Here is a 23,930-nt window from a genome sequence, read left to right as displayed (position 1 = left end):
GTCGTTAATGTGCCCTCATTAATGGGCAGCTGCTTTTGGTCTTTTAATACACCCCTTCTCTGGATCAAAAGCGGTTCAATGACATGAAAATGAAAGGCTTACAGCACCAGGTATTCCCAGGCAGTCTCCCATCCAAGTACTAACCAAGCCCAGCCCTGCTTAGCTTCCGAGATCAGACGAGGTCGGGCGTGCTCAGGGTGGTATGGCCGTAAGCTGCTGGCCCCAGCACAATGTCTCAATTTATGGATTCAAGTGATTAGGTGGCAAGTACCTGAAGTTACGAAGACAATCCTATAACCATACCTGCATGTTTGCATAATACCCTAACCCAAAGGCTCAGTTTGGCATTTATCCAACAGCACAGGCCCTGGATTGTTGAAGATGGCGTCAGGAACCAGCACAGGGCCTGGTGTGTTGTACATGGCCACAGCAAGCAGCACAGGGCCTGGTTTGGTGAAGATGGCCTCGGCCAGAAGCGCAGGGCCTGGTGTGATATGAGTGGCCTGAGCAAGAGCCACAGGCCCTGGTGTGTTGTAAGTGGCCTCAGCCAGCAGCCACAGGCCCTGGTGTGGTGTAGGTGGCCTCAGCCAGCAGCCACAGGCCCTTGTGTGGTGTAATTGGCCTCAATAGCAACTAAGGCCCTGGTGTGGTGTAGGTGGCCTCAGCCAGCAGCCACAGGCCCTGGTGTGGTGTAAGTGGCCTCAGCCAGTGCCACAGGCCCTGGTGTGGTGTAAGTGGCCTGAGCAAGAGCCACAGACCCTGGTGTGGTGTAATTGGCCTCAATAGCAACTAAGGCCCTGGTGTGGTGTAGGTGGCCTCAGCCAGCAGCCACAGGCCCTGGTGTGGTGTAAGTGGCCTCAGCCAGCAGCCACAGGCCCTGGTGTGGTGTAAGTGGCATCAGCTAGCAGCACAAGACATTGGAAAACAGCCAAAAGCAATGTCGTTAATGTGCCCTCATTAATGGGCAGCTGCTTTTGGTCTTTTAATACACCCCTTCTCTGGATCAAAAGCGGTTCAATGACATGAAAATGAAAGGCTTACAGCACCAGGTATTCCCAGGCAGTCTCTCATCCATGTACTAACCAAGCCCAGCCCTGCTTAGCTTCCGAGATCAGACGAGGTCGGGCGTGCTCAGGGTGGTATGGCCGTAAGCTGCTGGCCCCAGCACAATGTCTCAATTTATGGATTCAGGTGATTAGGTGGCAAGTACCTGAAGTTACGAAGACAATCCTATAACCCTACCTTCATGTTTGCATAATACCCTAACCCAAAGGCTCAGTTTAGCATTTATCCAACAGCACAGGCCCTGGATTGTTGAAGATGGCCTCAGGAACCAGCACAGGGCCTGGTGTGTTGTACATGGCCACAGCTAGCAGCACAGGGCCTGGTTTGGTGAAGATGGCCTCGGCCAGAAGCGCAGGGCCTGGTGTGATGTGAGTGGCCTGAGCAAGAGCCACAGGCCCTGGTGTGGTGTAATTGGCCTCAATAGCAACTAAGGCCCTGGTGTGGTGTAAGTGGCCTGAGCAAGAGCCACATACCCTGGTGTGGTGTAATTGGCCTCAATAGCAACTAAGGCCCTGGTGTGGTGTAGGTGGCCTCAGCCAGCAGCCACAGGCCCTGGTGTGGTGTAAGTGGCCTCAGCCAGAGCAACAGGCCCTGATGTGGTGTAAGTGGCCCCAGCCGGTCACTCAGGCCCTGGTGTGGTGTAGGTGGCATCAGCTAGCAGCACAAGACATTGGAAAACAGCCAAAAGCAATGTCGTTAATGTGCCCTCATTAATGGGGAGCTGCTTCTGGTCTTTTAATACACCCCTTCTCTGGATCAAAAGCGGTTCAATGACATGAAAATGAAAGGCTTACAGCACCAGGTATTCCCAGGCAGTCTCCCATCCAAGTACTAACCAAGCCCAGCCCTGCTTAGCTTCCGAGATCAGACGAGGTCGGGCGTGCTCAGGGTGGTATGGCCGTAAGCTGCTGGCCCCAGCACAATGTCTCAATTTATGGATTCAAGTGATTAGGTGGCAAGTACCTGAAGTTACGAAGACAATCCTATAACCATACCTGCATGTTTGCATAATACCCTAACCAAAAGGCTCAGTTTGGCATTTATCCAACAGCACAGGCCCTGGATTGTTGAAGATGGCCTCAAGAACCAGCACAGGACCTGGTGTGTTTTACATGGCCACAGCAAGCAGCACAGGGCCTGGTTTGGTGAAGATGGCCTCAGCAAGCAGCCACAGGCCCTGGTTTGGTGTAAGTGGCCTCAGCTAGCAGCCACAGGCCCTGGTGTGGTGTGAGTGGCCTCAGCCAGCAGCCACAGGCCCTGGTGTGGTCTAAGTGGCCTCAGCCAGTGCCACAGGCCCTGGTGTGGTGTAAGTGGCCTAAGCCAGAGCCACAGGCCCTGGTGTGGTGTAAGTGGCCTCAATAGCAAATAAGGCCCTGGTGTGGTGTAAGTGGCCTGAGCAAGAACCACAGGGCCTGGTTTGGTGAAGATGGCCTCGGCCAGAAGCGCAGGGCCTGGTGTGATGTGAGTGGCCTGAGCAAGAGCCACAGGCCCTGGTGTGGTGTAACTGGCCTCATTCAGCAGCCACAGGCCCTGGTGTGGTGTAAGTGGCCTCAGCCAGGAGCCACATGCACTGGTGTGGTGTAAGTGGCCTCAGCCAGCAGCAAAAGGGCCCTGGTGTGGTGTAGGTGGCCTCAGCCAGCAGCCACAGGCCCTGGTGTGGTGTAAGTGGCATCAATAGCAACTAAGGCCCTGGTGTGGTGTAAGTGGCTTCAGCCAGCAGCCACAGGCCCTGGTGTGGTGTAAGTGGCCTCAGCCAGCAGCCACAGGCCCTGGTGTGGTGTAGGTGGCCTCAGCCAGCAGCCACAGGCCCTGGTGTGGTGTAAGTGGCCTCAATAGCAACTAAGGCCCTGGTGTGGTGTAAGTGGCTTCAGCCAGCAGCCACAGGCTCTGGTGTGGTGTAACTGGCCTCAGCCAGCAGCCACAGGCCCTGGTGTGGTGTAAGTGGCCTCAGCCAGAGCCACAGGCCCTGATGTGGTGTAAGTGGCCCCAGCCGGTCACTCAGGCCCTGGTGTGGTGTAGGTGGCATCAGCTAGCAGCACAAGACATTGGAAAACAGCCAAAAGCAGTGTCGTTAATGTGCCCTCATTAATGGGCAGCTGCTTTTGGTCTTTTAATACACCCCTTCTCTGGATCAAAAGCGGTTCAATGATATGAAAAAGAAAGGCTTACAGCACCAGGTATTCCCAGGCAGTCTCCCATCCAAGTACTAACCAAGCCCAGCCCTGCTTAGCTTCCGAGATCAGACGAGGTCGGGCGTGCTCACGGTGGTATGGCCGTAAGCTGCTGGCTCCAGCACAATGTCTCAATTTATGGATTCAAGTGATTAGGTGGCAAGTACCTGAAGTTACAAAGACAATGCTATAACCATACCTGCATGTTTGCATAATACCCTAACCCAAAGGCTCAGTTTGGCATTTATCCAACAGCACAGGCCCTGGATTGTTGAAGATGGCCTCAGGAACCAGCACAGGGCCTGGTGTGTTGTACATGGCCACAGCAAGGAGCACAGGGCCTGGTTTGGTGAAGATGGCCTCGGCCAGAAGCGCAGGGCCTGGTGTGATGTGAGTGGCCTGAGCAAGAGCCACAGGCCTTGGTGTGGTGTAAGTGGCCTCAGCCAGCAGCCACAGGCCCTGGTGTGGTGTAAGTCGCCTCAGCCAGAAGCCACAGGCACTGGTGTGGTCTAAGTGGCCTCAGCCAGCAGCCACAGGCCCTGGTGTGGTGTAGGTGGCCTCAGCCAGCAGCCACAGGCCCTGGTGTGGTGTAGGTGGCCTCAGCCAGCAGCCACAGGCCCTGGTGTGGTGTAGGTGGCCTCAGCCAGCAGCCACAGGCCCTGGTGTGGTGTAAGTGGCCTCAGCCAGCAGCCACAGGCCCTGGTGTGGTGTAAGTGGCCTGAGCAAGAGCCACAGGCCCTGGTGTGGTGTAAGTGGCCTCAGCCAGCAGCCACAGGCCCTGGTGTGGTGTAAGTGGCCTGAGCAAGTGCCACAGGCCCTGGTGTGGTGTAAGTGGCCTGAGCAAGTGCCACAGGCCCTGGTGTGGTGTAAGTGGCCTCAATAGCAAATAAGGCCCTGGTGTGGTGTAAGTGGCCTGAGCAAGAACCACAGGGCCTGGTTTGGTGAAGATGGCCTCGGCCAGAAGCGCAGGGCCTGGTGTGATGTGAGTGGCCTGAGCAAGAGCCACAGGCCCTGGTGTTTTGTAAGTGGCCTCAGCCAGCAGCCACAGGCCCTGGTGTGGTGTAAGTGGCCTCAGCCAGAAGCCACAGGCACTGGTGTGGTGTAAGTGGCCTCAGCCAGCAGCAAAAGGGCCCTGGTGTGGTGTAGGTGGCCTCAGCCAGCAGCCACAGGCCCTGGTGTGGTGTAAGTGGCCTCAATAGCAACTAAGGCCCTGGTGTGGTGTAAGTGGCTTCAGCCAGCAGCCACAGGCCCTGGTGTGGTGTAAGTGGCCTCAGCCAGCAGCCACAGGCCCTGGTGTGGTGTAGGTGGCCTCAGCCAGCAGCCACAGGCCCTGGTGTGGTGTAAGTGGCCTCAATAGCAACTAAGGCCCTGGTGTGGCGTAAGTGGCTTCAGCCAGCAGCCACAGGCTCTGGTGTGGTGTAACTGGCCTTAGCCAGCAGCCACAGGCCCTGATGTGGTGTAAGTGGCCCCAGCCGGTCACTCAGGCCCTGGTGTGGTGTAGGTGGCATCAGCCAGCAGCCACAGGCCCTGGTGTGGTGTAAGTCGCCTCAGCCAGAAGCCACAGGCACTGGTGTGGTGTAAGTGGCCTCAGCCAGCAGCAAAAGGGCCCTGGTGTGGTGTAAGTCGCCTCAGCCAGCAGCCACAGGCCCTGGTGTGGTGTAGGTGGCCTCAGCCAGCAGCCACAGGCCCTGGTGTGGTGTAAGTGGCCTCAGCCAGCAGCCACAGGCCCTGGTGTGGTGTAAGTGGCCTCAGCCAGCAGCCACAGGCCCTGGTGTGGTGTAAGTGGCCTCAGCCAGTGCCACAGGCCCTGGTGTGGTGTAAGTGGCCTGAGCAAGAGCCACAGACCCTGGTGTGGTATAATTGGCCTCAGCCAGCAGCCACAGGCCCTGGTGTGGTGTAAGTCGCCTCAGACAGAAGCCACAGGCACTGGTGTGGTGTAAGTGGCCTCAGCCAGCAGCAAAAGGGCCCTGGTGTGGTATAAGTCGCCTCAGCCAGCAGCCACAGGCCCTGGTGTGGTGTAGGTGGCCTCAGCCAGCAGCCACAGGCCCTGGTGTGGTGTAAGTAGCCTCAGCCAGCAGCCACAGGCCCTGGTGTGGTGTAAGTGGCCTCAGCCAGCAGCCACAGGCCCTGGTGTGGTGTAAGTGGCCTCAGCCAGCAGCCACAGGCCCTGGTGTGGTGTAAGTCGCCTCAGCCAGAAGCCACAGGCACTGGTGTGGTCTAAGTGGCCTCAGCCAGCAGCCACAGGCCCTGGTGTGGTGTAGGTGGCCTCAGCCAGCAGCCACAGGCCCTGGTGTGGTGTAGGTGGCCTCAGCCAGCAGCCACAGGCCCTGGTGTGGTGTAAGTGGCCTCAGCCAGCAGCCACAGGCCCTGGTGTGGTGTAAGTGGCCTGAGCAAGAGCCACAGGCCCTGGTGTGGTGTAAGTGGCCTCAGCCAGCAGCCACAGGCCCTGGTGTGGTGTAAGTGGCCTGAGCAAGTGCCACAGGCCCTGGTGTGGTGTAAGTGGCCTGAGCAAGTGCCACAGGCCCTGGTGTGGTGTAAGTGGCCTCAATAGCAAATAAGGCCCTGGTGTGGTGTAAGTGGCCTGAGCAAGAACCACAGGGCCTGGTTTGGTGAAGATGGCCTCGGCCAGAAGCGCAGGGCCTGGTGTGATGTGAGTGGCCTGAGCAAGAGCCACAGGCCCTGGTGTTTTGTAAGTGGCCTCAGCCAGCAGCCACAGGCCCTGGTGTGGTGTAAGTGGCCTCAGCCAGAAGCCACAGGCACTGGTGTGGTGTAAGTGGCCTCAGCCAGCAGCAAAAGGGCCCTGGTGTGGTGTAGGTGGCCTCAGCCAGCAGCCACAGGCCCTGGTGTGGTGTAAGTGGCCTCAATAGCAACTAAGGCCCTGGTGTGGTGTAAGTGGCTTCAGCCAGCAGCCACAGGCCCTGGTGTGGTGTAAGTGGCCTCAGCCAGCAGCCACAGGCCCTGGTGTGGTGTAGGTGGCCTCAGCCAGCAGCCACAGGCCCTGGTGTGGTGTAAGTGGCCTCAATAGCAACTAAGGCCCTGGTGTGGTGTAAGTGGCTTCAGCCAGCAGCCACAGGCTCTGGTGTGGTGTAACTGGCCTCAGCCAGCAGCCACAGGCCCTGATGTGGTGTAAGTGGCCCCCGCCGGTCACTCAGGCCCTGGTGTGGTGTAGGTGGCATCAGCCAGCAGCCACAGGCCCTGGTGTGGTGTAAGTCGCCTCAGCCAGAAGCCACAGGCACTGGTGTGGTGTAAGTGGCCTCAGCCAGCAGCAAAAGGGCCCTGGTGTGGTGTAAGTCGCCTCAGCCAGCAGCCACAGGCCCTGGTGTGGTGTAGGTGGCCTCAGCCAGCAGCCACAGGCCCTGGTGTGGTGTAAGTGGCCTCAGCCAGCAGCCACAGGCCCTGGTGTGGTGTAAGTGGCCTCAGCCAGCAGCCACAGGCCCTGGTGTGATGTAAGTGGCCTCAGCCAGTGCCACAGGCCCTGGTGTGGTGTAAGTGGCCTGAGCAAGAGCCACAGACCCTGGTGTGGTATAATTGGCCTCAGCCAGCAGCCACAGGCCCTGGTGTGGTGTAAGTGGCCTCAGCCAGTGCCACAGGCCCTGGTGTGGTGTAAGTGGCCTGAGCAAGAGCCACAGGCCCTGGTGTGGTGTAAGTGGCCTGAGCAAGAGCCACAGACCCTGGTGTGGTGTAATTGGCCTCAATAGCAACTAATGCCCTGGTGTGGTGTAGGTGGCCTCAGCCAGCAGCCACAGGCCCTGGTGTGGTGTAAGTGGCCTGAGCAAGAGCCACAGGCCCTGGTGTGGTGTAAGTGGCCTGAGCAAGAGCCACAGACCCTGGTGTGGTGTAATTGGCCTCAATAGCAACTAATGCCCTGGTGTGGTGTAGGTGGCCTCAGCCAGCAGCCACAGGCCCTGGTGTGGTGAAAGTGGCCTCAGCCAGAGCCACAGGCCCTGGTGTGGTGAAAGTGGCCTCAGCCAGAGCCACAGGCCCTGATGTGGTGTAAGTGGCCTCAGCCAGCAGCCACAGGCCCTGGTGTGGTGTAAGTGGCCTCAGCCAGTGCCACAGGCCCTGGTGTGGTGTAAGTGGCCTGAGCAAGAGCCACAGACCATGGTGTGGTGTAATTGGCCTCAATAGCAACTAAGGCCCTGGTGTGGTGTAAGTGGCCTGAGCAAGAGCCACATACCCTGGTGTGGTGTAATTGGCCTCAATAGCAACTAAGGCCCTGGTGTGGTGTAGGTGGCCTCAGCCAGCAGCCACAGGCCCTGGTGTGGTGTAAGTGGCCTCAGCCAGAGCAACAGGCCCTGATGTGGTGTAAGTGGCCCCAGCCGGTCACTCAGGCCCTGGTGTGGTGTAGGTGGCATCAGCTAGCAGCACAAGACATTGGAAAACAGCCAAAAGCAATGTCGTTAATGTGCCCTCATTAATGGGGAGCTGCTTCTGGTCTTTTAATACACCCCTTCTCTGGATCAAAAGCGGTTCAATGACATGAAAATGAAAGGCTTACAGCACCAGGTATTCCCAGGCAGTCTCCCATCCAAGTACTAACCAAGCCCAGCCCTGCTTAGCTTCCGAGATCAGACGAGGTCGAGCGTGCTCAGGGTGGTATGGCCGTAAGCTGCTGGCCCCAGCACAATGTCTCAATTTATGGATTCAAGTGATTAGGTGGCAAGTACCTGAAGTTACGAAGACAATCCTATAACCATACCTGCATGTTTGCATAATACCCTAACCAAAAGGCTCAGTTTGGCATTTATCCAACAGCACAGGCCCTGGATTGTTGAAGATGGCCTCAAGAACCAGCACAGGACCTGGTGTGTTTTACATGGCCACAGCAAGCAGCACAGGGCCTGGTTTGGTGAAGATGGCCTCAGCAAGCAGCCACAGGCCCTGGTTTGGTGTAAGTGGCCTCAGCTAGCAGCCACAGGCCCTGGTGTGGTGTGAGTGGCCTCAGCCAGCAGCCACAGGCCCTGGTGTGGTCTAAGTGGCCTCAGCCAGTGCCACAGGCCCTGGTGTGGTGTAAGTGGCCTAAGCCAGAGCCACAGGCCCTGGTGTGGTGTAAGTGGCCTCAATAGCAAATAAGGCCCTGGTGTGGTGTAAGTGGCCTGAGCAAGAACCACAGGGCCTGGTTTGGTGAAGATGGCCTCGGCCAGAAGCGCAGGGCCTGGTGTGATGTGAGTGGCCTGAGCAAGAGCCACAGGCCCTGGTGTGGTGTAACTGGCCTCATTCAGCAGCCACAGGCCCTGGTGTGGTGTAAGTGGCCTCAGCCAGGAGCCACATGCACTGGTGTGGTGTAAGTGGCCTCAGCCAGCAGCAAAAGGGCCCTGGTGTGGTGTAGGTGGCCTCAGCCAGCAGCCACAGGCCCTGGTGTGGTGTAAGTGGCATCAATAGCAACTAAGGCCCTGGTGTGGTGTAAGTGGCTTCAGCCAGCAGCCACAGGCCCTGGTGTGGTGTAAGTGGCCTCAGCCAGCAGCCACAGGCCCTGGTGTGGTGTAGGTGGCCTCAGCCAGCAGCCACAGGCCCTGGTGTGGTGTAAGTGGCCTCAATAGCAACTAAGGCCCTGGTGTGGTGTAAGTGGCTTCAGCCAGCAGCCACAGGCTCTGGTGTGGTGTAACTGGCCTCAGCCAGCAGCCACAGGCCCTGGTGTGGTGTAAGTGGCCTCAGCCAGAGCCACAGGCCCTGATGTGGTGTAAGTGGCCCCAGCCGGTCACTCAGGCCCTGGTGTGGTGTAGGTGGCATCAGCTAGCAGCACAAGACATTGGAAAACAGCCAAAAGCAGTGTCGTTAATGTGCCCTCATTAATGGGCAGCTGCTTTTGGTCTTTTAATACACCCCTTCTCTGGATCAAAAGCGGTTCAATGATATGAAAAAGAAAGGCTTACAGCACCAGGTATTCCCAGGCAGTCTCCCATCCAAGTACTAAGCAAGCCCAGCCCTGCTTAGCTTCCGAGATCAGACGAGGTCGGGCGTGCTCACGGTGGTATGGCCGTAAGCTGCTGGCTCCAGCACAATGTCTCAATTTATGGATTCAAGTGATTAGGTGGCAAGTACCTGAAGTTACGAAGACAATGCTATAACCATACCTGCATGTTTGCATAATACCCTAACCCAAAGGCTCAGTTTGGCATTTATCCAACAGCACAGGCCCTGGATTGTTGAAGATGGCCTCAGGAACCAGCACAGGGCCTGGTGTGTTGTACATGGCCACAGCAAGGAGCACAGGGCCTGGTTTGGTGAAGATGGCCTCGGCCAGAAGCGCAGGGCCTGGTGTGATGTGAGTGGCCTGAGCAAGAGCCACAGGCCTTGGTGTGGTGTAAGTGGCCTCAGCCAGCAGCCACAGGCCCTGGTGTGGTGTAAGTCGCCTCAGCCAGAAGCCACAGGCACTGGTGTGGTCTAAGTGGCCTCAGCCAGCAGCCACAGGCCCTGGTGTGGTGTAGGTGGCCTCAGCCAGCAGCCACAGGCCCTGGTGTGGTGTAGGTGGCCTCAGCCAGCAGCCACAGGCCCTGGTGTGGTGTAGGTGGCCTCAGCCAGCAGCCACAGGCCCTGGTGTGGTGTAAGTGGCCTCAGCCAGCAGCCACAGGCCCTGGTGTGGTGTAAGTGGCCTGAGCAAGAGCCACAGGCCCTGGTGTGGTGTAAGTGGCCTCAGCCAGCAGCCACAGGCCCTGGTGTGGTGTAAGTGGCCTGAGCAAGTGCCACAGGCCCTGGTGTGGTGTAAGTGGCCTGAGCAAGTGCCACAGGCCCTGGTGTGGTGTAAGTGGCCTCAATAGCAAATAAGGCCCTGGTGTGGTGTAAGTGGCCTGAGCAAGAACCACAGGGCCTGGTTTGGTGAAGATGGCCTCGGCCAGAAGCGCAGGGCCTGGTGTGATGTGAGTGGCCTGAGCAAGAGCCACAGGCCCTGGTGTTTTGTAAGTGGCCTCAGCCAGCAGCCACAGGCCCTGGTGTGGTGTAAGTGGCCTCAGCCAGAAGCCACAGGCACTGGTGTGGTGTAAGTGGCCTCAGCCAGCAGCAAAAGGGCCCTGGTGTGGTGTAGGTGGCCTCAGCCAGCAGCCACAGGCCCTGGTGTGGTGTAAGTGGCCTCAATAGCAACTAAGGCCCTGGTGTGGTGTAAGTGGCTTCAGCCAGCAGCCACAGGCCCTGGTGTGGTGTAAGTGGCCTCAGCCAGCAGCCACAGGCCCTGGTGTGGTGTAGGTGGCCTCAGCCAGCAGCCACAGGCCCTGGTGTGGTGTAAGTGGCCTCAATAGCAACTAAGGCCCTGGTGTGGCGTAAGTGGCTTCAGCCAGCAGCCACAGGCTCTGGTGTGGTGTAACTGGCCTTAGCCAGCAGCCACAGGCCCTGATGTGGTGTAAGTGGCCCCAGCCGGTCACTCAGGCCCTGGTGTGGTGTAGGTGGCATCAGCCAGCAGCCACAGGCCCTGGTGTGGTGTAAGTCGCCTCAGCCAGAAGCCACAGGCACTGGTGTGGTGTAAGTGGCCTCAGCCAGCAGCAAAAGGGCCCTGGTGTGGTGTAAGTCGCCTCAGCCAGCAGCCACAGGCCCTGGTGTGGTGTAGGTGGCCTCAGCCAGCAGCCACAGGCCCTGGTGTGGTGTAAGTGGCCTCAGCCAGCAGCCACAGGCCCTGGTGTGGTGTAAGTGGCCTCAGCCAGCAGCCACAGGCCCTGGTGTGGTGTAAGTGGCCTCAGCCAGTGCCACAGGCCCTGGTGTGGTGTAAGTGGCCTGAGCAAGAGCCACAGACCCTGGTGTGGTATAATTGGCCTCAGCCAGCAGCCACAGGCCCTGGTGTGGTGTAAGTCGCCTCAGACAGAAGCCACAGGCACTGGTGTGGTGTAAGTGGCCTCAGCCAGCAGCAAAAGGGCCCTGGTGTGGTATAAGTCGCCTCAGCCAGCAGCCACAGGCCCTGGTGTGGTGTAGGTGGCCTCAGCCACTAGCCACAGGCCCTGGTGTGGTGTAAGTAGCCTCAGCCAGCAGCCACAGGCCCTGGTGTGGTGTAAGTGGCCTCAGCCAGCAGCCACAGGCCCTGGTGTGGTGTAAGTGGCCTCAGCCAGCAGCCACAGGCCCTGGTGTGGTGTAAGTCGCCTCAGCCAGAAGCCACAGGCACTGGTGTGGTCTAAGTGGCCTCAGCCAGCAGCCACAGGCCCTGGTGTGGTGTAGGTGGCCTCAGCCAGCAGCCACAGGCCCTGGTGTGGTGTAGGTGGCCTCAGCCAGCAGCCACAGGCCCTGGTGTGGTGTAAGTGGCCTCAGCCAGCAGCCACAGGCCCTGGTGTGGTGTAAGTGGCCTGAGCAAGAGCCACAGGCCCTGGTGTGGTGTAAGTGGCCTCAGCCAGCAGCCACAGGCACTGGTGTGGTGTAAGTGGCCTGAGCAAGTGCCACAGGCCCTGGTGTGGTGTAAGTGGCCTGAGCAAGTGCCACAGGCCCTGGTGTGGTGTAAGTGGCCTCAATAGCAAATAAGGCCCTGGTGTGGTGTAAGTGGCCTGAGCAAGAACCACAGGGCCTGGTTTGGTGAAGATGGCCTCGGCCAGAAGCGCAGGGCCTGGTGTGATGTGAGTGGCCTGAGCAAGAGCCACAGGCCCTGGTGTTTTGTAAGTGGCCTCAGCCAGCAGCCACAGGCCCTGGTGTGGTGTAAGTGGCCTCAGCCAGAAGCCACAGGCACTGGTGTGGTGTAAGTGGCCTCAGCCAGCAGCAAAAGGGCCCTGGTGTGGTGTAGGTGGCCTCAGCCAGCAGCCACAGGCCCTGGTGTGGTGTAAGTGGCCTCAATAGCAACTAAGGCCCTGGTGTGGTGTAAGTGGCTTCAGCCAGCAGCCACAGGCCCTGGTGTGGTGTAAGTGGCCTCAGCCAGCAGCCACAGGCCCTGGTGTGGTGTAGGTGGCCTCAGCCAGCAGCCACAGGCCCTGGTGTGGTGTAAGTGGCCTCAATAGCAACTAAGGCCCTGGTGTGGTGTAAGTGGCTTCAGCCAGCAGCCACAGGCTCTGGTGTGGTGTAACTGGCCTCAGCCAGCAGCCACAGGCCCTGATGTGGTGTAAGTGGCCCCAGCCGGTCACTCAGGCCCTGGTGTGGTGTAGGTGGCATCAGCCAGCAGCCACAGGCCCTGGTGTGGTGTAAGTCGCCTCAGCCAGAAGCCACAGGCACTGGTGTGGTGTAAGTGGCCTCAGCCAGCAGCAAAAGGGCCCTGGTGTGGTGTAAGTCGCCTCAGCCAGCAGCCACAGGCCCTGGTGTGGTGTAGGTGGCCTCAGCCAGCAGCCACAGGCCCTGGTGTGGTGTAAGTGGCCTCAGCCAGCAGCCACAGGCCCTGGTGTGGTGTAAGTGGCCTCAGCCAGCAGCCACAGGCCCTGGTGTGGTGTAAGTGGCCACAGCCAGTGCCACAGGCCCTGGTGTGGTGTAAGTGGCCTGAGCAAGAGCCACAGACCCTGGTGTGGTATAATTGGCCTCAGCCAGCAGCCACAGGCCCTGGTGTGGTGTAAGTGGCCTCAGCCAGTGCCACAGGCCCTGGTGTGGTGTAAGTGGCCTGAGCAAGAGCCACAGGCCCTGGTGTGGTGTAAGTGGCCTGAGCAAGAGCCACAGACCCTGGTGTGGTGTAATTGGCCTCAATAGCAACTAATGCCCTGGTGTGGTGTAGGTGGCCTCAGCCAGCAGCCACAGGCCCTGGTGTGGTGTAAGTGGCCTGAGCAAGAGCCACAGGCCCTGGTGTGGTGTAAGTGGCCTGAGCAAGAGCCACAGACCCTGGTGTGGTGTAATTGGCCTCAATAGCAACTAATGCCCTGGTGTGGTGTAGGTGGCCTCAGCCAGCAGCCACAGGCCCTGGTGTGGTGAAAGTGGCCTCAGCCAGAGCCACAGGCCCTGGTGTGGTGAAAGTGGCCTCAGCCAGAGCCACAGGCCCTGATGTGGTGTAAGTGGCCCCAGCCGGTCACTCAGGCCCTTGTGTGGTGTAGGTTGCATCAGCTAGCAGCACAAGACATTGGAAAAGAGCCAAAAGCAGTGTCGTTAATGTGCCCTCATTAATGGGCAGCTGCTTTTGGTCTTTTAATACACCCCTTCTCTGGATGAAAAGCGGTTCAATGACATGAAAATCAAAGGCTTACAGCACCAGGTATTCCCAGGCAGTCTCCCATCCAAGTACTAACCAAGCCCAGCCCTGCTTAGCTTCCGAGATCAGACGAGGTCGGGCGTGCTCAGGGTGGTATGGCCGTAAGCTGTTGGCTCCAGCACAATGTCTCAATTTATGGATTCAAGTGATTAGGTGGCAAGTACCTGAAGTTACGAAGACAATGCTATAACCATACCTGCATGTTTGCATAATACCCTAACCCAAAGGCTCAGTTTGGCATTTATCCAACAGCACAGGCCCTGGATTGTTGAAGATGGCCTCAGGAACCAGCACAGGGCCTGGTGTGTTGTACATGGCCACAGCAAGGAGCACAGGGCCTGGTTTGGTGAAGATGGCCTCGGCCAGAAGCGCAGGGCCTGGTGTGATGTGAGTGGCCTGAGCAAGAGCCACAGGCCTTGGTGTGGTGTAAGTGGCCTCAGCCAGCAGCCACAGGCCCTGGTGTGGTGTAAGTCGCCTCAGCCAGAAGCCACAGGCACTGGTGTGGTGTAAGTGGCCTCAGCCAGCAGCCACAGGCCCTGGTGTGGTGTAGGTGGCCTCAGCCAGCAGCCACAGGCCCTGGTGTGGTGTAATTGGCCTCAATAGCAACTAAGGCCCTGGTGTGGTGTAGGTGGCCTAAGCCAGCAGCCACAGGCCCTGGTGTGGTGTAAGTGGCCTCAGCCAGTGCCACAGGCCCTGGTGTGGTGTAAGTGGCCTGAGCAAGAGCCACAGACCCTGGTGTGGTGTAATTGGCCTCAATAGCAACTAAGGCCCTGGTGTGGTGTAGGTGGCCTCAGCCAGCAGCCACAGGCCCTGGTGTGGTGTAAGTGGCCTCAATAGCAACTAAGGCCCTGGTTTGGTGTATGTGGCCTCAGCCAGCAAATAAGGCCGTGGTGTGGTGTAGGTGGCATCAGCTAGCAGCACAAGACATTGGAAAACAGCCAAAAGCAATGTCGTTAATGTGCCCTCATTAATGGGCAGCTGCTTTTGGTCTTTTAATACACACCTTCTCTGGATCAAAAGCGGTTCAATGACATGAAAATGAAAGGCTTACAGCACCAGGTATTCCCAGGCAGTCTCCCATCCAAGTACTAACCAAGCCCAGCCCTGCTTAGCTTCCGAGATCAGACGAGGTCGGGCGTGCTCAGGGTGGTATGGCCGTAAGCTGCTGGCCCCAGCACAATGTCTCAATTTATGGATTCAAGTGATTAGGTGGCAAGTACCTGAAGTTACGAAGACAATCCTATAACCATACCTGCATGTTTGCATAATACCCTAACCCAAAGGCTCAGTTTGGCATTTATCCAACAGCACAGGCCCTGGATTGTTGAAGATGGCGTCAGGAACCAGCACAGGACCTGGTGTGTTGTACATGGCCACAGCAAGCAGCACAGGGCCTGGTTTGGTGAAGATGGCCTCGGCCAGAAGCACAGGGCCTGGTGTGATATGAGTGGCCTGAGCAAGAGCCACAGGCCCTGGTGTGTTGTAAGTGGCCTCAGCCAGCAGCCACAGGCCCTGGTGTGGTGTAGGTGGCCTCAGCCAGCAGCCACAGGCCCTTGTGTGGTGTAATTGGCCTCAATAGCAACTAAGGCCCTGGTGTGGTGTAGGTGGCCTCAGCCAGCAGCCACAGGCCCTGGTGTGGTGTAAGTGGCCTGAGCAAGAGCCACAGACCCTGGTGTGGTGTAATTGGCCTCAATAGCAACTAAGGCCCTGGTGTGGTGTAGGTGGCCTCAGCCAGCAGCCACAGGCCCTGGTGTGGTGTAAGTGGCCTCAGCCAGCAGCCACAGGCCCTGGTGTGGTGTAAGTCGCCTCAGCCAGAAGCCACAGGCACTGGTGTGGTGTAAGTGGCCTCAGCCAGCAGCAAAAGGGCCCTGGTGTGGTGTAAGTGGCCTCAGCCAGCAGCCACAGGCCCTGGTGTGGTGTAGGTGGCCTCAGCCACCAGCCACAGGCCCTGGTGTGGTGTAAGTGGCCTCAGCCAGCAGCCACAGGCCCTGGTGTGGTGTAAGTGGCCTCAGCCAGCAGCCACAGGCCCTGGTGTGGTGTAAGTGGCCTCAGCCAGTGCCACAGGCCCTGGTGTGGTGTAAGTGGCCTGAGCAAGAGCCACAGACCCTGGTGTGGTGTAATTGGCCTCAGCCAGCAGCCACAGGCCCTGGTGTGGTGTAAGTCGCCTCAGACAGAAGCCACAGGCACTGGTGTGGTGTAAGTGGCCTCAGCCAGCAGCAAAAGGGCCCTGGTGTGGTATAAGTCGCCTCAGCCAGCAGCCACAGGCCCTGGTGTGGTGTAGGTGGCCTCAGCCACCAGCCACAGGCCCTGGTGTGGTGTAAGTGGCCTCAGCCAGCAGCCACAGGCCCTGGTGTGGTGTAGGTGGCCTCAGCCAGCAGCCACAGGCCCTTGTGTGGTGTAATTGGCCTCAATAGCAACTAAGGCCCTGGTGTGGTGTAGGTGGCCTCAGCCAGCAGCCACAGGCCCTGGTGTGGTGTAAGTGGCCTGAGCAAGAGCCACAGACCCTGGTGTGGTGTAATTGGCCTCAATAGCAACTAAGGCCCTGGTGTGGTGTAGGTGGCCTCAGCCAGCAGCCACAGGCCCTGGTGTGGTGTAAGTGGCCTCAGCCAGCAGCCACAGGCCCTGGTGTGGTGTAAGTCGCCTCAGCCAGAAGCCACAGGCACTGGTGTGGTGTAAGTGGCCTCAGCCAGCAGCAAAAGGGCCCTGGTGTGGTGTAAGTGGCCTCAGCCAGCAGCCACAGGCCCTGGTGTGGTGTAGGTGGCCTCAGCCACCAGCCACAGGCCCTGGTGTGGTGTAAGTGGCCTCAGCCAGCAGCCACAGGCCCTGGTGTGGTGTAAGTGGCCTCAGCCAGCAGCCACAGGCCCTGGTGTGGTGTAAGTGGCCTCAGCCAGTGCCACAGGCCCTGGTGTGGTGTAAGTGGCCTGAGCAAGAGCCACAGACCCTGGTGTGGTGTAATTGGCCTCAGCCAGCAGCCACAGGCCCTGGTGTGGTGTAAGTCGCCTCAGACAGAAGCCACAGGCACTGGTGTGGTGTAAGTGGCCTGAGCAAGAGCCACAGACCCTGGTGTGGTGTAATTGGCCTCAATAGCAACTAATGCCCTGGTGTGGTGTAGGTGGCCTCAGCCAGCAGCCACAGGCCCTGGTGTGGTGTAAGTGGCCTGAGCAAGAGCCACAGGCCCTGGTGTGGTGTAAGTGGCCTGAGCAAGAGCCACAGACCCTGGTGTGGTGTAATTGGCCTCAATAGCAACTAATGCCCTGGTGTGGTGTAGGTGGCCTCAGCCAGCAGCCACAGGCCCTGGTGTGGTGAAAGTGGCCTCAGCCAGAGCCACAGGCCCTGATGTGGTGTAAGTGGCCCCAGCCGGTCACTCAGGCCCTTGTGTGGTGTAGGTTGCATCAGCTAGCAGCACAAGACATTGGAAAAGAGCCAAAAGCAGTGTCGTTAATGTGCCCTCATTAATGGGCAGCTGGTTTTGGTCTTTTAATACACCCCTTCTCTGGATCAAAAGCGGTTCAATGACATGAAAATCAAAGGCTTACAGCACCAGGTATTCCCAGGCAGTCTCCCATCCAAGTACTAACCAAGCCCAGCTCTGCTTAGCTTCCGAGATCAGACGAGGTCGGGCGTGCTCAGGGTGATATGGCCGTAAGCTGCTGGCTCCAGCACAATGTCTCAATTTATGGATTCAAGTGATTAGGTGGCAAGTACCTGAAGTTACGAAGACAATGCTATAACCATACCTGCATGTTTGCATAATACCCTAACCCAAAGGCTCAGTTTGGCATTTATCCAACAGCACAGGCCCTGGATTGTTGAAGATGGCCTCAGGAACCAGCACAGGGCCTGGTGTGTTGTACATGGCCACAGCAAGGAGCACAGGGCCTGGTTTGGTGAAGATGGCCTCGGCCAGAAGCGCAGGGCCTGGTGTGATGTGAGTGGCCTGAGCAAGAGCCACAGGCCTTGGTGTGGTGTAAGTGGCCTCAGCCAGCAGCCACAGGCCCTGGTGTGGTGTAAGTCGCCTCAGCCAGAAGCCACAGGCACTGGTGTGGTGTAAGTGGCCTCAGCCAGCAGCCACAGGCCCTGGTGTGGTGTAGGTGGCCTCAGCCAGCAGCCACAGGCCCTGGTGTGGTGTAGGTGGCCTCAGCCAGCAGCCACAGGCCCTGGTGTGGTGTAAGTGGCCTCAGCCAGCAGCCACAGGCCCTGGTGTGGTGTAAGTGGCCTGAGCAAGAGCCACAGGCCCTGGTGTGGTGTAAGTGGCCTGAGCAAGAGCCACAGACCCTGGTGTGGTGTAATTGGCCTCAATAGCAACTAATTCCCTGGTGTGGTGTAGGTGGCCTCAGCCAGCAGCCACAGGCCCTGGTGTGGTGTAAGTGGCCTCAGCCAGCAGCCACAGGCCCTGGTGTGGTGTAAGTCGCCTCAGCCAGAAGCCACAGGCACTGGTGTGGTGTAAGTGGCCTCAGCCAGCAGCAAAAGGGCCCTGGTGTGGTGTAAGTGGCCTCAGCCAGCAGCCACAGGCCCTGGTGTGGTGTAGGTGGCCTCAGCCAGCAGCCACAGGCCCTTGTGTGGTGTAATTGGCCTCAATAGCAACTAATGCCCTGGTGTGGTGTAGGTGGCCTCAGCCAGCAGCCACAGGCCCTGGTGTGGTGTAAGTGGCCTAAGCCAGAGCCACAGGGCCTGGTTTGGTGAAGATGGCCTCGGCCAGAAGCGCAGGGCCTGGTGTGATGTGAGTGGCCTGAGCAAGAGCCACAGGCCCTGGTGTGGTGTAAGTGGCCTCAGCCAGCAGCCACAGGCCCTGGTGTGGTGTAAGTCGCCTCAGCCAGAAGCCACAGGCACTGGTGTGGTGTAAGTGGCCTCAGCCAGCAGCAAAAGGGCCCTGGTGTGGTGTAAGTCGCCTCAGCCAGCAGCCACAGGCCCTGGTGTGGTGTAGATGGCCTCAGCCAGCAGCCACAGGCCCTGGTGTGGTGTAAGTGGCCTCAGCCAGCAGCCACAGGCCCTGGTGTGGTCTAAGTGGCCTCAGCCAGAAGCACAGGGCCTGGTGTGATATGAGTGGCCTGAGCAAGAGCCACAGGCCCTGGTGTGGTGTAAGTGGCCTGAGCAAGAGCCACAGGCCCTGGTGTGGTGTAAGTGGCCTGAGCAAGAGCCACAGGCCCTGGTGTGGTGTAGGTGGCCTCAGCCAGCAGCCACAGGCCCTGGTGTGGTGTAGGTGGCCTCAGCCAGCAGCCACAAGCCCTTGTGTGGTGTAAGTGGCCTCAGCCAGCAGCCACAGGCCCTGGTGTGGTGTAAGTGGCCTCAGCCAGTGCCACAGGCCCTGGTGTGGTGTAAGTGGCCTGAGCAAGAGCCACAGACCATGGTGTGGTGTAATTGGCCTCAATAGCAACTAAGGCCCTGGTGTGGTGTAAGTGGCCTCAGCCAGCAGCCACAGGCCCTGGTTTGGTGTAAGTCGCCACAGCCAGAACCCACAGGCCCTGGTGTGGTGTAACTGGCCTCAGCCAGAGCCACAGCCCCTGATGTGGTGTAAGTGGCCCCAGCCGGTCACTCAGGCCCTGGTGTGGTGTAGGTGGCATCAGCTAGCAGCACAAGACATTGGAAAAGAGCCAAAAGCAATGTGATTAATGTGCCCTTATTAATGGGCAGCTGCTTTTGGACTTTTAATACACCCCTTCTCTGGATCAAAAGCGGTTCAATGACATGAAAATTAAAGGCTTACAGCACCAGGTATTCCCAGGCAGTCTCCCATCCAAGTACTAACCAAGCCCAGCCCTGCTTAGCTTCCGAGATCAGACGAGGTCGGGCGTGCTCAGGGTGGTATGGCCGTAAGCTGCTGGGCCCAGCACAATGTCTCAATTTATGGATTCAAGTGATTAGGTGGCAAGTACCTGAAGTTACGAAGACAATCCTATAACCATACCTGCATGTTTGCATAATACCCTAACCCAAAGGCTCAGTTTGGCATTTATCCAACAGCACAGGCCCTGGATTGTTGAAGATGGCCTCAGGAAACAGCACAGGGCCTGGTGTGTTGTACATGGCCACAGCAAGCAGCACAGGGCCTGGTTTGGTGAAGATGGCCTCAGCCAGAAGCACAGGGCCTGGTGTGATATGAGTGGCCTGAGCAAGAGCCACAGGCCCTGGTGTGGTGTAAGTGGCCTGAGCAAGAGCCACAGGCCCTGGTGTGGTGTAAGTGGCCTGAGCAAGAGCCACAGGCCCTGGTGTGGTGTAGGTGGCCTCAGCCAGCAGCCACAAGCCCTTGTGTGGTGTAAGTGGCCTCAGCCAGCAGCCACAGGCCCTGGTGTGGTGTAAGTGGCCTCAGCCAGTGCCACAGGCCCTGGTGTGGTGTAAGTGGCCTGAGCAAGAGCCACAGACCATGGTGTGGTGTAATTGGCCTCAATAGCAACTAAGGCCCTGGTGTGGTGTAGGTGGCCTAAGCCAGCAGCCACAGGCCCTGGTGTGGTGTAAGTGGCCTCAGCCAGCAGCCACAGGCCCTGGTGTGGTGTAAGTCGCCTCAGCCAGAAGCCACAGGCACTGGTGTGGTGTAAGTGGCCTCAGCCAGCAGCCACAGGCCCTGGTGTGGTGTAAGTCGCCTCAGCCAGCAGCCACAGGCCCTGGTGTGGTGTAAGTGGCCTCAGCCAGCAGCCACAGGCCCTGGTGTGGTCTAAGTTGCCTCAGCCAGAAGCACAGGGCCTGGTGTGATATGAGTGGCCTGAGAAAGAGCCACAGGCCCTGGTGTGGTGTAAGTGGCCTGAGCAAGAGCCACAGGCCCTGGTGTGGTGTAAGTGGCCTGAGCAAGAGCCACAGGCCCTGGTGTGGTGTAAGTGGCCTGAGCAAGAGCCACAGGCCCTGGTGTGGTGTAATTGGCCTCAATAGCAACTAAGGCCCTGGTTTGGTGTATGTGGCCTCAGCCAGCAAATAAGGCCGTGGTGTGGTGTAGGTGGCATCAGCTAGCAGCACAAGACATTGGAAAACAGCCAAAAGCAATGTCGTTAATGTGCCCTCATTAATGGGCAGCTGCTTTTGGTCTTTTTAATACACCCCTTCTCTGGATCAAAAGCGGTTCAATGACATGAAAATGAAAGGCTTACAGCACCAGGTATTCCAGGCAGTCTCCCATCCCAAGTACTAACCAAGCCCAGCCCTGCTTAGCTTCCGAGATCAGACGAGGTCGGGCGTGCTCAGGGTGGTATGGCCGTAAGCTGCTGGCCCCAGCACAATGTCTCAATTTATGGATTCAAGTGATTAGGTGGCAAGTACCTGAAGTTACGAAGACAATCCTATAACCATACCTGCATGTTTGCATAATACCCTAACCCAAAGGCTCAGTTTGGCATTTATCCAACAGCACAGGCCCTGGATTGTTGAAGATGGCGTCAGGAACCAGCACAGGGCCTGGTGTGTTGTACATGGCCACAGCAAGCAGCACAGGGCCTGGTTTGGTGAAGATGGCCTCGGCCAGAAGCGCAGGGCCTGGTGTGATATGAGTGGCCCTGAGCAAGAGCCACAGGCCCTGGTGTGTTGTAAGTGGCCTCAGCCAGCAGCCACAGGCCCTGGTGTGGTGTAGGTGGCCTCAGCCAGCAGCCACAGGCCCTTGTGTGGTGTAATTGGCCTCAATAGCAACTAAGGCCCTGGTGTGGTGTAGGTGGCCTCAGCCAGCAGCCACAGGCCCTGGTGTGGTGTAAGTGGCCTCAGCCAGTGCCACAGGCCCTGGTGTGGTGTAAGTGGCCTGAGCAAGAGCCACAGACCCTGGTGTGGTGTAATTGGCCTCAATAGCAACTAAGGCCCTGGTGTGGTGTAGGTGGCCTCAGCCAGCAGCCACAGGCCCTGGTGTGGTGTAAGTGGCCTCAGCCAGCAGCCACAGGCCCTGGTGTGGTGTAAGTGGCATCAGCTAGCAGCACAAGACATTGGAAAACAGCCAAAAGCAATGTCGTTAATGTGCCCTCATTAATGGGGAGCTGCTTTTGGTCTTTTAATACACCCCTTCTCTGGATCAAAAGCGGTTCAATGACATGAAAATGAAAGGCTTACAGCACCAGGTATTCCCAGGCAGTCTCCCATCCAAGTACTAACCAAGCCCAGCCCTGCTTAGCTTCCGAGATCAGACGAGGTCAGGCGTGCTCACGGTGGTATGGCCGAAAGCTGCTGGCTCCAGCACAATGTCTCAATTTATGGATTCAAGTGATTAGGTGGCAAGTACCTGAAGTTACGAAGACAATCCTATAACCCTACCTGCATGTTTGCATAATACCCTAACCCAAAGGCTCAGTTTGGCATTTATCCAACAGCACAGGCCCTGGATTGTTGAAGATGGCCTCAGGAACCAGCACAGGGCCTGGTTTGGTGAAGATGGCCTCAGCAAGCAGCCACAGGCCCTGGTTTGGTGTAAGTGGCCTCAGCCAGCAGCCACAGCCCTGTGTGGTGTAGTGGCCTCAGCCAGCAGCCACAGGCCCTGGTGTGGTCTAAGTGGCCTCAGCCAGTGCCACAGGCCCTGGTGTGGTGTAAGTGGCCTGAGTAAGAGCCACAGGCCTGGTGTGGTGTAAGTGGCCTCAGCCAGCAGCCACAGGCCCTGGTGTGGTGTAAGTGGCCTGAGCAAGTGCCACAGGCCCTGGTGTGGTGTAAGTGGCCTAAGCCAGAGCCACAGGCCCTGGTGTGGTGTAAGTGGCCTGAGCAAGAGCCACAGGGCCTGGTTTGGTGAAGATGGCCTCGGCCAGAAGCGCAGGGCCTGGTGTGATGTGAGTGGCCTGAGCAAGAGCCACAGGCCCTGGTGTGGTGTAAGTGGCCTCAGCCAGCAGCCACAGGCCCTGGTGTGGTGTAAGTCGCCTCAGCCAGAAGCCACAGGCACTGGTGTGGTGTAAGTGGCCTCAGCCAGCAGCAAAAGGGCCCTGGTGTTGGTGTAAGTCGCCTCAGCCAGCAGCCACAGGCCCTGGTGTGGTGTAGATGGCCTCAGCCAGCAGCCACAGGCCCTGGTGTGGTGTAAGTGGCCTCAGCAGCAGCCACAGGCCCTGGTGTGGTCTAAGTGGCCTCAGCCAGAAGCACAGGGCCTGGTGTGATATGAGTGGCTCAGCAAGAGCCACAGGCCCTGGTGTGGTGTAAGTGGCCTGAGCAAGAGCCACAGGCCCTGGTGTGGTGTAAGTGGCCTGAGCAAGAGCCACAGGCCCTGGTGTGGTGTAGGTGGCCTCAGCCAGCAGCCACAGGCCCTGGTGTGGTGTAGGTGGCCTCCAGCCAGCAGCCACAAGCCCTTGTGTGGTGTAAGTGGCCTCAGCCAGCAGCCACAGGCCCTGGTGTGGTGTAAGTGGCCTCGGCCAGTGCCACAGGCCCTGGTGTGGTGTAAGTGGCCTGAGCAAGAGCCACAGACCATGGTGTGGTGTAATTGGCCTCAATAGCAACTAAGGCCCTGGTGTGGTGTAAGTGGCCTCAGCCAGAGCCACAGGCTCTGGTGTGGTGTAACTGGCCTCAGCAGAGCCACAGGCCCTGATGTGGTGTAAGTGGCCCCAGCCGGTCACTCAGGCCCTGGTGTGGTGTAGGTGGCATCAGCTAGCAGCACAAGACATTGGAAAACAGCCAAAAGCAGTGTCGTTAATGTGCCCTCATTAATGGGCAGCTGCTTTTGGTCTTTTAATACACCCCTTCTCTGGATCAAAAGCGGTTCAATGACATGAAAATGAAGGCTTACAGCACCAGGTATTCCCAGGCAGTCTCCCATCCAAGTACTAACCAAGCCCAGCCCTGCTTAGCTTCCGAGATCAGACGAGGTCGGGCCTGCTCAGGGTGGTATGGCCGTAAGCTGCTGGCCCCAGCACAATGTCTCAATTTATGGATTCAAGTGATTAGGTGGCAAGTACCTGAAGTTACGAAGACAATCCTATAACCATACCTGCATGTTTGCATAATACCCTAACCCAAAGGCTCAGTTTGGCATTTATCCAACAGCACAGGCCCTGGATTGTTGAAGATGGCCTCACGAACCAGCACAGGGCCTGGTGTGTTGTACATGGCCACAGCAAGCAGCACAGGGCCTGGTTTGGTGAAGATGGCCTCAGCCAGAAGCACAGGGCCTGGTGTGATATGAGTGGCCTGAGCAAGAGCCACAGGCCCTGGTGTGGTGTAAGTGGCCTGAGCAAGAGCCACAGGCCCTGGTGTGGTGTAAGTGGCCTGAGCAAGAGCCACAGGCCCTGGTGTGGTGTGAGGTGGCCTCAGCCAGCAGCCACAAGCCCTTGTGTGGTGTAAGTGGCCTCAGCCAGCAGCCACAGGCCCTGGTGTGGTGTAAGTGGCCTCAGCCAGTGCCACAGGCCCTGGTGTGGTGTAGTGGCCTGAGCAAGAGCCACAGACCATGGTGTGGTGTAATTGGCCTCAATAGCAACTAAGGCCCTGGTGTGGTGTAGGTGGCCTAAGCCAGCAGCCACAGGCCCTGGTGTGGTGTAAGTGGCCTCAGCCAGCAGCCACAGGCCCTGGTGTGGTGTAAGTCGCCTCAGCCAGAAGCCACAGGCACTGGTGTGGTGTAAGTGGCCTCAGCCAGCAGCAAAAGGGCCCTGGTGTGGTGTAAGTCGCCTCAGCCAGCAGCCACAGGCCCTGGTGTGGTGTAAGTGGCCTCAGCCAGCAGCCACAGGCCCTGGTGTGGTCTAAGTTGCCTCAGCCAGAAG

General features: G+C 58.3%; 6 non-coding genes and 7 pseudogenes across 6 annotated transcripts; all 13 read right to left on the bottom strand.

Moving 5' to 3' along the window:
• Positions 1-95: 95 nt before the first annotated feature.
• On the bottom strand, positions 96-214 carry LOC146581266 (5S ribosomal RNA). Its single transcript, XR_014891855.1, has one exon. It is a non-coding gene; the product is annotated as a 5S ribosomal RNA (ribosomal RNA).
• Positions 215-1,034: 820 nt separating this feature from the next.
• Positions 1,035-1,153, bottom strand: LOC146581265 (5S ribosomal RNA; annotated as a pseudogene).
• Positions 1,154-1,852: 699 nt separating this feature from the next.
• Positions 1,853-1,971, bottom strand: LOC146581264 (5S ribosomal RNA). Its single transcript, XR_014891854.1, has one exon. It is a non-coding gene; the product is annotated as a 5S ribosomal RNA (ribosomal RNA).
• A 1,256-nt stretch (positions 1,972-3,227) lies between these two features.
• On the bottom strand, positions 3,228-3,346 carry LOC146581263 (5S ribosomal RNA; annotated as a pseudogene).
• A 4,381-nt stretch (positions 3,347-7,727) lies between these two features.
• Positions 7,728-7,846, bottom strand: LOC146581262 (5S ribosomal RNA). The gene has a single exon (XR_014892005.1). It is a non-coding gene; the product is annotated as a 5S ribosomal RNA (ribosomal RNA).
• A 1,256-nt stretch (positions 7,847-9,102) lies between these two features.
• LOC146581261 (5S ribosomal RNA) lies at positions 9,103-9,221 on the bottom strand (annotated as a pseudogene).
• Positions 9,222-13,290: 4,069 nt separating this feature from the next.
• LOC146581260 (5S ribosomal RNA) lies at positions 13,291-13,409 on the bottom strand. Its single transcript, XR_014891853.1, has one exon. It is a non-coding gene; the product is annotated as a 5S ribosomal RNA (ribosomal RNA).
• Positions 13,410-14,346: 937 nt separating this feature from the next.
• Positions 14,347-14,465, bottom strand: LOC146581259 (5S ribosomal RNA). The gene has a single exon (XR_014891852.1). It is a non-coding gene; the product is annotated as a 5S ribosomal RNA (ribosomal RNA).
• A 2,366-nt stretch (positions 14,466-16,831) lies between these two features.
• On the bottom strand, positions 16,832-16,950 carry LOC146581258 (5S ribosomal RNA; annotated as a pseudogene).
• A 2,049-nt stretch (positions 16,951-18,999) lies between these two features.
• LOC146581257 (5S ribosomal RNA) lies at positions 19,000-19,118 on the bottom strand. The gene has a single exon (XR_014891851.1). It is a non-coding gene; the product is annotated as a 5S ribosomal RNA (ribosomal RNA).
• Positions 19,119-20,371: 1,253 nt separating this feature from the next.
• LOC146581256 (5S ribosomal RNA) lies at positions 20,372-20,490 on the bottom strand (annotated as a pseudogene).
• Positions 20,491-21,311: 821 nt separating this feature from the next.
• LOC146581255 (5S ribosomal RNA) lies at positions 21,312-21,430 on the bottom strand (annotated as a pseudogene).
• A 1,526-nt stretch (positions 21,431-22,956) lies between these two features.
• Positions 22,957-23,075, bottom strand: LOC146581254 (5S ribosomal RNA; annotated as a pseudogene).
• Positions 23,076-23,930: the final 855 nt, after the last annotated feature.

The sequence above is a fragment of the Mchenga conophoros genome, linkage group LG3 (genome assembly GCF_057382185.1).
Source record: "Mchenga conophoros isolate Kocher_MC1m ecotype Shallow Benthic linkage group LG3, M_conophoros_male_GT1.1, whole genome shotgun sequence".
Taxonomy (NCBI): domain Eukaryota; kingdom Metazoa; phylum Chordata; class Actinopteri; order Cichliformes; family Cichlidae; genus Mchenga; species Mchenga conophoros.
Note: the sequence above shows the minus strand (reverse complement) of the source record. Positions and strands in the feature narration are given on the sequence as shown.